Source organism: Lithobates pipiens, unplaced genomic scaffold, assembly GCF_037356315.1.
Source record: "Lithobates pipiens isolate NorthernLeopardFrog02 unplaced genomic scaffold, aLitPip1_a1.2 Scaffold_30, whole genome shotgun sequence".
NCBI classification, from domain to species: Eukaryota; Metazoa; Chordata; class Amphibia; order Anura; family Ranidae; genus Lithobates; species Lithobates pipiens.
In genome coordinates, this window is record NW_027507791.1 from 163390274 (window position 1) to 163404951 (window position 14678).

General features: G+C 48.1%; 3 pseudogenes; all 3 read right to left on the reverse strand.

The window, feature by feature from the left end:
* Positions 1 to 5538: 5538 nt before the first annotated feature.
* LOC143948733 (5S ribosomal RNA) lies at positions 5539 to 5657 on the reverse strand (annotated as a pseudogene).
* Positions 5658 to 5978: 321 nt separating this feature from the next.
* LOC143948237 (5S ribosomal RNA) lies at positions 5979 to 6095 on the reverse strand (annotated as a pseudogene).
* Positions 6096 to 6196: 101 nt separating this feature from the next.
* Positions 6197 to 6315, reverse strand: LOC143950101 (5S ribosomal RNA; annotated as a pseudogene).
* Between the last annotated feature and the right edge of the window lie 8363 nt (positions 6316 to 14678).

Below are 14678 nucleotides of genomic sequence, written 5' to 3' on the forward strand. Positions count from 1 at the left end.
TACCCTGCAGACGGCTCAAATACGTTACCGTTGGGGCTTCCCGTTTAAGTTCACAATGGTTCCACTCACATCGCCACTACAGTCACGGAAGGCAAAGAAATTTTAGTGAAGATGGGACTCTTGGAGCGACAACATACACCCCGACACCCGGCAACACCACGTCCATCCCCCATTTGGGCTACGCCATCACATCAGAGGGACAGACGTTCTCGCAGACTACAGCCATTACCTGATGTTTGATGTTTCGGTCTCCTGTCCAAAATTCACTAAGACGGCTATCCTTGGACTGATTTTGGGTTACTTCGAACCTACCTGAGTCCCCATTTCCATATACCCCGCATGGACTCGGCTCATTTTCCATTTGGCTTCTCCATGTCCCCGGAGGCTGAGAGGAGCGACTTTGTTGTTGCGGTTTTTCTCCTGAGTCTCCTCTCCTCTGACATTTGGAGCAACGCTCCCCCCCTTCCATACTTGCACACCATTCCCCACACGTTCCCGGTCCCAGGACTCTGGGCACTGTGTCGGTGGACTGTACCCACCACCAATTTGTTTTTCTTTTTTTTAACTGTCCACATCTGTTGTGGGGCATGTGTGGAGCAAGTGGCAGTTGGGCCGCAAGGCCCGTTATTTACAATTTGTTCCTGGTCTGGCTGGATTTTCCACCCAGACTCCATAGAGTGTTAAGTTTTCTTTTTGCTTTTTTGTTTATTTGTTTTGCTGACTTCACGACTGGCTTTTATCTATGGGAGAGTAACCTTGAGGTTGATGGATTTCCTATTAGCGATGGATCTCCTGACGGCCTTGTACACACTCATTTGGGCCTGGTGTTGGTTGCTGGGGGCTCCTCTGGTGCTGGACTCTGGTATAGGGAATCTAGCTCACTTTATAGATCATGTGTGCGAAAGCGACTAAAAATTGGATAACATGGGTCTCCGCATTATTTCACATAATGTGAGGGGCTTTAACTCCCCCCACAAACGGAGGAATGCCTTCCGCTATTATAAGCACATTGGTGCTGATATCATCCTACTGCAGGAGACGCATTTTTCCTCGGGGGCCTGCCCTACATTTTTTGATAAATCATACAAACTGCACTACGCTACTACTTTTGAGTCCAGGGCCAGAGGAGTGGCAATCTTTGTTCGTAATACTGTTCAGTTTGAACCTTCTCACGTGTTTAAAGACCAGGATAGCAGATTTCTTATTGTTCAGGGTATGTTAAGGGGCAAGGCGGTTACGATAGCTAATTTATACGCCCCGAATACGGCGCAGGGCGCCTTCCATCATTTATTCCTTCGTACTCTTGACAGATACATCTCTCCCCACCTCATAGTGGGGGGAGATTTTAATTTGGTAGCTAATCCTGCGGATAGGAGCAAAACCTCACATAGCGCCAAGGCGTTTCCTAAATTCCTCACTAAATCATTTGACAGATTACAACTCATTGACACCTGGAGGGCCCTGAACGTTGGCGTTAAGGAATATACACACTACTCTCATCCTCATGATAGTTACGCTAGATTAGACTACATTTTTGCATCTCCGGTTTTGTTAGCCAATTCCTCACACACCACTATCCACCCATGCCCCTGGTCTGATCATCAAGTTGTGGCCTTCCATACCTCACATGTAGGTCTTTCCCCTTCTCTTGCGTCCTGGAGGATGAATGACTCCCTACTGTCGGACCCCGCTACCTATGCTTTGATTGAGGTCCACTTAACAGACTACTTTACTATTAATGACACTCCTGACATTTCCCCCCAGGTCCTTTGGACTGCCCATAAAGCGGTTCTTCGGGGCCACTTAATTGAGATCGCAGTCACTAGGAAGAAACAAAACAATGCTAGGATCCAGGCCCTTACACGCGATCTCCGTGCCCTTTACCAGACCCATACACAGACACATTCTCCAGATATCCTCCCCCTGATTAATCAAAAAAGAACCGAATTGGACACTATCCTCTCGGAGCGCACGGAGAAGTCGCTTCGCTGGTCAAAAGCTAGGTTTTTACTACACAGCAATACTGCTTCAGGCATGTTCTCTCGCAAACCGCACCAGTCCCTACAACCTGCTCATGTCTACAAATTGAGAAATAGCACGGGTAATCTGGTTTCTCACCCTAATGAAGTGTTAAAAAAAATGTCCTTCTTCTACCGAGACCTGTTATCCCCCCCCCTCGCAACCCATGCCCAACAACATGGGTCATTGGTTGGATTCTATCCCTCTCCCATCTCTCTCGGAATCACAACTGACCGCACTAAACGCCCCTTGCACTGACCAAGAGGTAATAGACACTATTAAGACGCTTAAATCTTCTACAGCCCCTGGCCCAGATGGTTATACCTCCCCATATTATAAGAAGTTTTCCCAGATCCTGGCCCCTAAGTTGACCAGACTTTTTAACCTGACGTTACAAGGGCAGACTCTCCCTGACGAGATGCTACGCGCTAACATGACTCTGATCCCCAAACCTCATAAGGACCACTCCCTGCCCCAAAACTTTAGGCCTATCTCGGTTTTAAATAATGATATTAAAATTTTAGGAAAGATCTTGGCGAACAGATTGGCCCCTATTATTAGCACCCTGGTGGGCCCAGAACAAACTGGTTTTATCCCCAATAGGCAGATCACTGATAACATCCGATTGGCGACAAATATCATTCAGGACGCGAACCTTTTCTCACGCAAAGTTCTGATTTTGGGGTTAGATATCCAAAAGGCATTTGACAGTGTCTTATGGCCTTACTTGGATCAGGTTCTGGCCAGGTTTGGGTTCATGGGAGAATTTGTGAATGGTTTTAAGGCATTGTATCATAGGCCCCAGACTAGGATCAAACTCCCCAGTAGCTCTTCAGAATTTTTCCCTTTAGGCAGGGGCACCCGACAGGGTTGCCCCCTTTCCCCATTAATATTTGCCCTGGCCTTGGAGCCCCTAGCCAGGGCTATTATTATAGACCCAAACATAGGGGGGTACTTGAAAGAGGAAGGGGAGTACAAGATTAGCCTATACGCGGACGATGTCCTTTTGTTCTTACCCAACCTTCTGATAGCACTCCCCAATCTTCTCGAACTGTTGCGCTCCTTCCAGAAGCTTTCGGGTTTGGGGGTCAATCTAGCTAAGTGTACTGCCCTTCCTATCAACTTTACCCCCGCAGACATATCTAACATTCATACCTTTTTTGGACTCTGCCTCTCTAAACGCACCTTACAATATCTGGGGGTTCACCTAGCTCCGTCCCTGCCAGAAATCTATAGTGCCAATTATCCACTGGCCTTTACTATGGTTCGGAGGTGGCTGAAGCTATGGTCGACCTACCGCATCCCATTAATAGGGAGGGTGGTGGCTATTAAAATGTCGATTTTGCCGAAACTATTATATTTTTTTAGGGCTCTCCCTATTTATGTATCTCGCCAGTCCCTTACCGCGTTACAACGTGATAAGACTTGGGAGATCCCTACTACATCGACCCCTGCTGCAGGGTGGCCTGGGCCTTCCAGACGTATGGCTATATTACTTAGCAGCCAGGCTGGCCCAAACGGCTCAGTGGCATGCCCCTACGGCTTGAATACCGTGGTTGCAATTTGAGACTCAATCGCTGCGCCCATATTTTCTCCCAGGCATCCTGTGGCAGGAGAGTCTGAGGTCGAGGGACCTAGCCCCCCTTAACAATATTGTAAGTAGCTCCCTTTATCTCTGGTCACTGTACCGTATTAAATTTAAGCTGCGACCCGATAGACCCAATTTGGCATCGTTTCTGGGCGATAGGAGATTCCCCCTTGCGTTTGAGTCTCCTGTTGCCTTTAGATGGTGGATCCAAAAATCTTTGGTCACCCTGCGGGCTTTGTGTGTTAGAGGGGGTGTCTTCATCTCCTTCTCGCAACTCCAGACACAGCATGAGGTACCTAGAGGGGAATTTTATAAGTTTCTTCAGATTCGCCACTTTTTTCAATCACACTATAGCTTCATCCACGCCACCTCTAATACTCAGTTTGAATCCTTATGCTATCGACACTCCAGAGACAGGGGTATTATCTCTACAGTATATAAACACCTTCTCGAATCCCAACTACCTGTGAAATCTAGGGCTATGTGTTTGTGGGAAACTGATCTGGCCACAGAGTTTTCATCTGAAGAGTGGCGGGAGATGCTCCTGAATATGCATGGATGCGCTAGATCAATGGCTATAAAGGATACTGTGGTGAAGCTTCATACTCGGTGGTACCTTACCCCGGATAGGATTCACAGATTCTACCCCACGGTTTCCGACCTTTGCTTTCGGGGTTGCCCGGAGTCGGGCTCTTCACTCCATACCTTTTGGAGCTGTCCTCAGCTCCAGGGTATTTGGGATCAGGCTCGCACCACAGTGTCCTCTATTGTAGGATCTATTGTCAACTTAACACCTGAACATTGTTTATTGTTTGCCCCAATAACAGGGGTTCCTCGTTCCACCCAGAGGTTGATCAACACGTTGTTCTGCGCTATCCACTGGACGATTGCGCTTCATTGGCGCTCGCAGATAACTTCCTGGTCACAGGTCCTCGGTAGGATGGATGCTATCCGTCTCATGGAACGGATACACCATACAATTATGGACACCATGCATATTCATACTGCTAAATGGGCCAATTGGCCACTGTATCCCAGTATCACGGGAGGGCCCTCTCTCCAACACCCCCCGCAGGAGATGCGGTAAAGTCCGGACTTGCCACACTGGATAGTTTTATCCTCCCATTCCCATTGAACCAGGCCACGGCTGGCCCCTACTTGGGGACGGAGCTGTGGCGTATTTGCTGTTTGAATAAGAAGTCAGCGGTAATAGCAATTGCAATGTTCCGTTATTCTGTTTAGTTTTTTTATTTTACTTGCCTCTTATTAATATCCTACATGGACTTGATAAGCATCACCTGGTGCACACGGACTAGGCTATTTGTGTACTATCTGTTGGGTGTTCTACATTGTGCCTTGTACGCTGCTGTTCCAGCTATACTTGCTTGAAGTTTATTTCTTTTGTACTATTCCTTGATGCAGTCATGTACCTGCTTCTGTTGCTCTGTTTATTTTTTTTTTACACCCAATAAAAACGTTTGTAATAAAAAAAAAAAAAAAACAGGTCAAAGCCAACAATATAAAAAGAAGCCTACGGCATCCAGTATTCCTAGGCGATCTCCCAATCAAGACACTAACCAGACCAGATCCTTCTATGGCACCTGGTCTTCCCAGGCAGTCTCCCATCCAGGTACTAACCAGGCCCAACACTGTTTTTTCACTTTGGGAAACAAGCGAAAAAAAACAGGTCAACGCCAACAACATAAAAAGAAGAATACGGCACCTGGTATTCCAAGGCCGTCTCTCATTCAAGTACTAACTAGGCCCAACCCTTCTTAGCCTCTGAGATCAGAAGAGATTGGGTGCTTTCAGGGTGATGAGGCCGTAGGTGATCTCTTCGGGCACTCTCAACCCTCTTGACAAATGCCAAGATGGTCACCTTGGGAAACAAGTGAAAAAAATAACAGGTCAAGGCCAACAACATAAAAAGAAGCCTACAGCACCTAGTATTCCCAGGTGGTCTCCAATCCAGGTACTAGCAAGGCCCAACCCTGTTTAGCTTCTGAGATCAGAGGAGATCGGGCGCTTTCAGGGTTATGTGCCCATAGGCAATCTCTTTGGGCCTTCTCAACCCTCTTGACAAATGCCAAGATAGTCACCTTGAGATACAAGTGAAAAAAAACAGGTCAATGTCAACAACATAAAAAGAAGAATACGGCACCTGGTATTCCAACGCCATCTCCCATCCAGGTACTAACTAGGCCCAACCCTTCTTAGCCTCAGAGAAGAGAAGAGATAGAGCTCTTTCAGGGTGATGCTGCTGTAAGCGATCTCTTTGGGCACTCTCAACCCTCTTGACAAATGCCAAGATGGTCACCTTGGGAAACAAGCGAAAAAAAAACAACGAATCAACGCCAACAACATAAAAAGAAGCCTACAATAACTGGTTCCCAGGTGGTCTCCCATCCAGGTACTAACCAGGCCCGACTCTTCTTAGCCTCCAAGATCAGACGAGATTGGGTGCTTTCAGAGTGATGTGGCCATAGGCAATCTCTTCAGGCACTTTCAACCCTCTTGACAAACACCAAGATGGTCACTTTGGGAAACAAGCGAGAAAAAAAACAGGTCAACGTCAACAACATAAAAAGAAGTCTACGACACCTGGTATTCCCAGGCGGTCTCCCATCCAGGTACTAACAAGGCCCAACTTTTCTTAGCCTCCAACATCAAACGAGATCGGGTGCTTTCAGGGTGATGTGCCCATAGGCAATCTCTTCAGGCACTTTCAACCCTCTTGACAAATGCCAAGATGGTCACCTTGGGAAACAAGCAAAAAAAAAAAAACAATAAGTCAGAAGCTAGAGACAATACGGCCCGAGTCCTCAATTTAATCCAGCGCATGTACAGGGAAGGCCCTTGCTTATGTTGTCAACGGACGCGGAGAAGACATTTGACAGGGTGGCCTGGCACTTTATGCAGGCCACCCTGGAACATATAGGTCTTGGCCCCAACATGATGAGCTGGGTAATGTCGCTTTACTCCACGCCGTCGGCAGCGGTACGGGTGAACGAGTGGTGCTCGGACTCTTTCTCCATCACTAATGGGACGAGGCAGGGGTGCCCTCTGTCTCCCCTAATTTTTATTCTGACACTGGAACCACTTATGTGTCACATTCGGAATGACCCGAATATTACTGGCATATCCAAACCCTCGGCACACCACAAAATTGCGGCGTACGCTGACGATCTAATTTTTTCAGTCTCCAATCCACACATTTTGCTTCCCAATATACTCGCGTCTCTCCGTCGATACGGCAGCCTATCAAACTTATAAAATCAATTGCGCCAAGTCGGCTGTATTGAATATATCGGTCCCGGATGATGAGGCCAAGAGGCTCCGCTCCGCTTTTCCATTCTACTGGGCTGAAAAATCTATACCTTACCTGGGCGTTGACATCGCAGCGGATTTAGCGCAATTGTACCCGCTTAATTTTGTCCCTCTCCTGAATACACTGAAATCTGATTTGGGAAACTGGCATGCTTTAACACTGACCTGGTTCGGGCGCTGTAATGCATTCAAAATGATGGCCCTCCCGCGGATCTTATACTTGTTCCAGACATTACCGATCTGGTTACCCCCAATTTTTTTCAGACAACTGCAGGTGCTGCTCCAGGACTTTATTTGGGCGCGCAAACCGCCCAGAGCCCGTTTGCAATTGCTTGCCAGACCAAAGGACAAGGGGGGTCTGGGTCTCCCAGATCTGAGACAATACTACAGAGCGACTCTGCTAGCGAGAGTCGTGGATTGGCATTGTAATGGCCCACACAAGCAGTGGGTGGAGATGGAGATTGAGGATGGATCCATTCCCCTATTGACCTCCCCGTGGCTCCTGTCCTCCCTACCAAAAGACCTCAGAGATCACCCTGTAGTGGGAGCTACATTGGCTGTTGTGCGGAGGTTGTTCCGCTGCACACACATTGCTCCTCTGCCGTCACCAATGACTCCGGTTATAGGTAATCCAGACTTCCCACCGGGATTTACCAACAAGAAACTGCGGCAGTTGACAGTGGTGGGGAAACAGCGTCTGGGAGAGGTGTGGTCCTCGGGAGGGCTCCCGACCACGCAAACTGTCGCCGAGCTTTCTGACCCTCCGCTTGACTTGTTTAGTGCTTATCAACTTCATCACTTTCTTCTGGCCATACAAAGGGCCCCCTACACTCCTAGAGTCCTGACGCCCTATGAATCCATCTGTCACAAAAGGGAACCTGTGCTACACACCCTCTCCCTCCTGTACAACCTATTGAGTAGTCAGGAGGAGGAGTCAACCCCACCATTTATCCACAAATGGGAGAGGGACTTAGGCATCACATTTACCCCACAACAGATAGGGAAGATCCTGACCTTAGTACATAAAGCTTCCATCGCAAACCAATATCAAGAATCAGGATACAAGATAGTCTCACGCTGGTATAGTGTCCCATACCTTCTGAATAAAATGAATAGATCGATCCCGGATGTTTGTTGGAGGTGCAATTCAGATACGGGGACCATGGGACACATTTTCTGGGCATGCCCGGCCTTGAGGAACTTTTGGGTGGAGGTGACCGGGACGATAAAAACTCTCACAAATGTAGATATCGCAGACAACCCAGCAGTGTGCCTTCTACATTTGACCGAATAGCCTGTTCGAAAATACAAAAAAACCCTCACGATGCAACTCCTGAACGCCGCCCGGGCCTGCATTCCCACACTGTGGAGGCAGCCTCAGCCCCCATCCAAGGTGCTGTGGTATTCCAAAGTCAATCATATTCTCCGGATGGAAGAATTGACCACCACCCTTCACAACACTGAAGAGGCATTTAAGCCGCGTACACACGTAGCCGTCTGTCCGACGTACTTAGTCTGGCGGACTTCCCGCCAGACTGTCTGTCGGAGTTTCCGAACGGGCTACTTGCCCACACACGGCACTTTTTCAGTGGACTAATACGGCGTATTAAGTCCGCCATACTATCCGCCCTACTTTTGAAATGAACGGACTCGCCCACACACGCGGAAGAAAGTCCGCTCATTTCGAGCGTGTCTCCAGGTAGGCGGGGCCCACGAAGGATACGTCGCTGGACCCGCCGCCTGGCTCATTGTGAGCGGAGGACTCAGCGAGGCAACATCTGAAAAAGAAGAAGAAGAAGAGAAGGACAGAAGAACGGAAGGCGGCGGCGGCAGAAGACCGGGCCACCGCCTGTAAAAGAGCTAGAAGAAGGCAGAAGAATTGACCGCCACCCTTCACAACACTGAAGAGGCATTTAGTGTTACATGGAGGCCCTGGAGGTATTTTACTGGTACTCGAGACTACATTGGGGAGGTGAGCAGCGCCCCTGTCCCAGAAAATGACTGAACATCTAACGTTTACCTACGTAGGCCATGTCTGCCCTGGGTGGCATTCCCCCCCCCTCCCTTTTTGTCTTTATTTTTCTTTTTTTCCCCGATGCCACCCCCCCTACTCTCTCTCCGTCTTTGCACTCTCTTCTCCCCCCGTCCTCCCTTTTGACTATGCCTTGTCTCCTTACTAGCCTTCGGGGCCCAGAAGAACCCCAGGGTTCTGGACACGACCGGCCCATCTTTTACTCTGGTTCACATAGGTCATGATAAGCTGGCTCGCTGTGGTCCCAGTTGTTCTCCATGATTACATTTGTCCTAAAGGAGCTGCACTAGTTATACTGTACTACATGTCGGAGGTGGGGTTTCTCTCTTTTCTGCATGAAACTGTAGGACTCCCCTCTGAGAACCCAGAGTTATTTGGCTGCCTATTTTTTGTTACCATGTAATTGTGCCCCTGGGTCATGCTGTGGGACTGTTATATTTATGTTGTTCTACTTATACTTAATAAAAGAATAAAAAAAAATAAAAAAAATAAGTCAACGCCAACAACTTAAAACTAAAGCCTATGGCATCGAGAAATCCCAGGCGGTCTCCCATCCAGGTACTAACCAGGTCCCAACCCTGCTTAGCCTCTGAGATCAAATGAGATTGGGCTCTTTCAGGGTGATGCAGCCATAGTAGATTTTTTCAGGCACGCTCAACCCTCTTGACAAACGCCAAGATGGTCACCTTGGGAAACAAACAAAAAAAACAAGTCAACGCCAACAACATAAAAAAAAGCCTGCGGCATCTGGAAAACCCAGGCGGTCTCTCATCCAGGTACAAACCAGGCCCAACCCTACTTAGCTTCTGAGACCAAACGAGATTGGGCACTTTCAGGGTGTTGTGCCCTTAGGCAATTTCTTTGTGCACTCTCAACCCTCTTGACAAATGCCAAGATGATCACCTTGGGAAACAAGCGGAAAAAAAAAACATGTCAACGCCAACAGTTACTAATCAATCCCGACAATGCTTAGCCTCCAAGATCAGACAAGATCAGGCACTTTCAAGGTGATGGAGCCATAGGCGATCTCTTCGGGCACTCTCAACCATCTTGACAAACGCCAACATGGTCATCTTGGGAAACAAGCGAAAAAAACAAAGTCATTGCCAACATTGGAGGCTAAGCAGGGTTGGGCAATCAGTTTCCTTGCCTGAAATAGGCATCTCAGAACTGCCATCTGGCTGCTTCCCGGGTTTCCAACTACTTCAACTAATCCCAGGAGACAATACTTCACCTCCATCCTGGTGGAGGCTCCAAACACCCGATCAATGGTTCCTGTCACCTCCGTCCAGTAGCGGATCAACTTCGGGCATCTCCAAAACATGTGCATCATGTCTCCCCCCATGTTCCCGCACCGGGGGCAACTTGCGTCCGGCCGTTCGGCGAAATTGAAAAAGTTTACGAGGAGCATAATAGGTTCTATATAATAAGAACAGATGTGACATCCTCTGTGAGGAGAGCCACAATTCACCACAGGCAGGATTCCTGTGGCCAATTATAGCTCAGGGGGGTTTAGTACACACCCCACACTATATAAGGCCGCCAGCGCGGCGGCCTTGCATAGTGTGTTGCGGTGGTCAGGAAAAGAGGATGATAGGCAGGAACAGTGTCTTTACTGCTTGGGAACCTAGCACTGTTACAGTGGTTGTTATGTGCCTCCTGCACAGTACACACCTGAAGCTACCCTTTATTACTGGTGTTCAATTTCTGCAATACACGCATCTGCAGTGCAGAAGTTAGAGTGGGTGTTGTGTGCCTCCTGCACAGTATACACCTTATTGCTGGTGTTCTGTTTCTGTAATACAGGAACCTAGCACTGTTACAGTGCTAGGGTGTACAGAGAAGCTGGTATATATAGAAGACTACAGCATACAGAAGAAAGGCTAGTGAATACAGAATACAGACTCGTGTATGTAGATAGGCTTGAGTATACAGAGATGCTAGAGTAAACAGTGAGGCTGGGGTACACAGAGAGGCTAGTTTAAAGAGAGGCTAGTATATACAAAGATGTTAGTGTATATAGAGAGGTTAGTGTATAGAGAGAGTCGAGTGTATACAGAAAGGACAGTGCATATAGAGAAGCTAGTGTATACAGAAGACAGGCTTGGGTATACATCAAAGCTGACAGTGTATAGAGAAGACTGGGTAGTGTATACAGAGAATCTAGTGGGTACAGAAGACAGGCTGGTGTATTCTAGCTAGTTTTTACAGTCTAGTGTATACAGAAGACCGGCTGTGGTATACAGAGGGTTTAGTGTATTCAGAGAGTCTAGTGTATACAGTCGGCGAGTGTATACATAAGACTGGCTAGTTTACACAGTGTTTACAGAGATGCAAGGGTGTACAGAGAAGCTAGTATATATAGAAGGCTACAGCATACTGAAGAAAGGCTAGTGAATACAGAATACAGACTCGTGTATGCAGATAGGCTTGAGTATACAGAGATGCTAGAGTAAACAGTGAGGCTGGGGTACACAGAGAGGCTAGTTTAAAGAGAGGCTAGTATATACAAAGATGTTAGTGTATATAGAGAGGTTAGTGTATAGAGAGAGTCGAGTGTATACAGATAGGACAGTGCATATAGAGAGACTAGTGTATACAGAAGACAGGCTTGGGTAAACATCCAAGCTGACAGTGTATACAGAAGACTGGGTAGTGTATACAGAGAGTCTAGTGGGTACAGAAGACAGGCTGGTGTATTCTAGCTAGTTTTTACAGTCTAGTGTATACAGAAGACAGGCTGTGGTATACAGAGGGTTTAGTGTATTCAGAGAGTCTAGTGTATACAGTTGGCGAGTGTATACATAAGACTGACTAGTTTACACAGTGTTTACAGAGATGCAAGGGTGTACAGCGAAGCTGGTATATGTTGGAAGGCTGGCTGTAGGCCAGCCTGTATTTGTGGGAGGAGTCGGAGACTATATAACCCTCCTCCTCTGTCAGGGCCAGGGTTGGGGTTTTCTGCTGGATCCTCTCTCCCCTTGCTCATGTGGGGGGGGGGGGGGGGGTGGTATCGGCTGGCTGCCTAAGTGAGCGGTGGGTCCTGGTGCTTGCAAGGGGGATGGGCTGTCACCCACCTGTTGCTCCTTTCCTCCCCACAGCGCAGACTGGCATCTCTGCTGCAGTGATGGAGGATCTCAGTCCACCCAGGTTGCTGCTTTATTTGGTGGTTTCTTTGGTCGGTGTCATATTGGGGTCAGCCCGGTGTCTGTGGTAGCTTCCATCAGCAATTTTCTGTCATAGCATTCTGTTATAGTGTTTTGCCAGCGTTTTCTGTTATAGCGTTTTTTCCAGCGTTTTCTGTCATAGCGTTCTGCCAGCGTTTTCTGTCATATCGTTCTGCCAGCGTTTTCTGTCATAGCGTTCTGCCAGCGTTTTCTGTCATAGCGTTCTGCCAGCATTTTCTGTCATAGCGTTCTGCCAGCGTTTTCTGTCATAGCGTTCTGCCAGCGTTTTCTGTCATAGCGTTCTGCCAGCGTTTTCTGTCATAGCGTTCTGCCAGCGTTTTCTGTCATAGCGTTCTGCCAGCGTTTCTGTCATAGCGTTCTGCCAGCGTTTCTGTCATAGCGTTCTGCCAGCGTTTTCTGTCATAGCGTTCTGCCAGCGTTTTCTGTCATAGCGTTCTGCCAGCGTTTTCTGTCATAGCGTACTGTCAGCGTTTTCTGTCATAGCGTTCTGCCAGCGTTTTCTGTCATAGCGTTCAGCCAGCGTTTTCTGTCATAGCGTTCTGCCAGCGTTTTCTGTCATAGCGTTCTGCCAGCGTTTTCTGTCATAGCGTTCTGCCAGCGTTTTCTGTCATAGCGTTCTGCCAGCGTTTCTGTCATAGCGTTCTGCCAGCGTTTCTGTCATAGCGTTCTGCCAGCGTTTTCTGTCATAGCGTTCTGCCAGCGTTTTCTGTCATAGCGTTCTGCCAGCGTTTTCTGTCACAGCGTTCTGCCAGCGTTTTTCTGTCACAGCGTTCTGCCAGCGTTTTTCTGTCACAGCGTTCTGCCAGCGTTTTTCTGTCACAGCGTTCTGCCAGCGATTTTCTGTCACAGCGTTCTGCCAGCGATTTTCTGTCACAGCGTTCTGCCTGCGATTTTCTGTCACAGCGTTCTGCCTACGATTTTCTGTCACAGCGGGCTATCCAGCATTTCTGTCACAACGTTCTGTCCAGCATTTCTGTCACAGCGTTCTGCCCTGCATTTTCTGCCCAGCATTTTCTGTCACAGCGTTCTGCCCAGCATTTTTCTGTCACAGCGTTCGGCCCAGCATTTCTGTCACAGCGTTCGGCCCAGCATTTCTGTCATAGCATTCGATCTAGCTTTCCTGTCATAGCGTTCTGTCCAGGTTTTGGTTATAGCATTAGTCCAGTTTTCTGTCACAGCGTTCTGTTCAGCATTTTCTGTCATTACGTTCGGCTCAGCATTTTCTGTCATTACGTTCGGCCCAGCATTTTCTGTCATAATGTTCGGCCCAGCATTTTCTGTCATAATGTTCGGCCCAGCAATTCTGTCATAGCGATTGGTCCAGCATTCTCGGTCATAGCATTCTTTCTAGCGTTCTGTCCAGGTTCGGTCACAGCATTTAGTCCAGTATTTCCGTCATAGCGTTCGGTCCAGTATTTCCGTCATAGCGTTCGGTCCAGTATTTCCGTCATAGCGCTCTGTCCAGCATGGCGGTCATAGTGGTTTGCCCCTGGGTTCCGGTCATATCATTCTGCCCGGCATGTCTGTCATAGCGTTCCGCCCCAGGTTATCTGTCAGTGTTCTGCCCCTGGAGTTCTGTCATAGCGTCCTGCCAGCATGTCTGTCATAGCGTTCTGCCCCGGGATTTCAGTCATCGTTCTACCTAGGTTAACTTTTAGCATTTCTGTCATGGCATTGTCGTGACATTTTTCTGTCAGTATTTCTGTCATAGTGTTTCTGTTCAGTGGTTCTGTCATGGTGTTTCAACCTCTGTGTTTGGCTTCAGAGTTCGCAGAAGGGCGTTCACTTATGACATATTCTGGTTAGGTTTGTTTGCATTCATTGTCATGTCTTATCGTATCTGTGTTCATGTTTGTACCGGGGTCAGTTAGCTAGGGCTCGCACATCGGGATCTGTCACGTCTACAGATCCATACGGGCTGAGGTTTCGTTATTAATGATTGTTGACCACAATCTTCTCGCCTGTATACCATACGTCATACGATGCATGTTCATTCACCACACCTGTACGTCTACCCACCACGGTCTGTGGGTACTCTAGGCCTGAGTTTCTGTTAATTACCTGTCTCTGCGCTGCAGGTTACTCGGGTTAACTCACTATTTCTCAACTCACACACGGGGGGGGGGGGGGTTCATCATTAGGTTCATTCATGCGCTGTGGTCTTGACTTTTCTGCCATGTTCTCATTCTTAGGTAGGCAGAGGGGCGTTGTTGTTGTTCTCATGTCTGGTTGTCTGTCTTTCCTTCTAGTTGCGTTTTCAGGTTGGGCCGTCTTGGCATCCATACCAATATCAACCATGCCTGCACTCACGTACAGATGTCTTTTCGCCACTGGGCGCACCCTCAGGTTGGAAGCAGACAACAATTTTCTTTAGTGGACATCCTGTTGCATAGAGGCCCTGGTTACCGCCCTGGGATTCATACTCTCAGGGTATGTCCAAGCCACGGTTCTTAGGTGGTAGGTTGGGCGACGTCGTCACCATTCTGGATTCCACTCTCAGCTCCGATCTCTTGTCTAGGAGGTT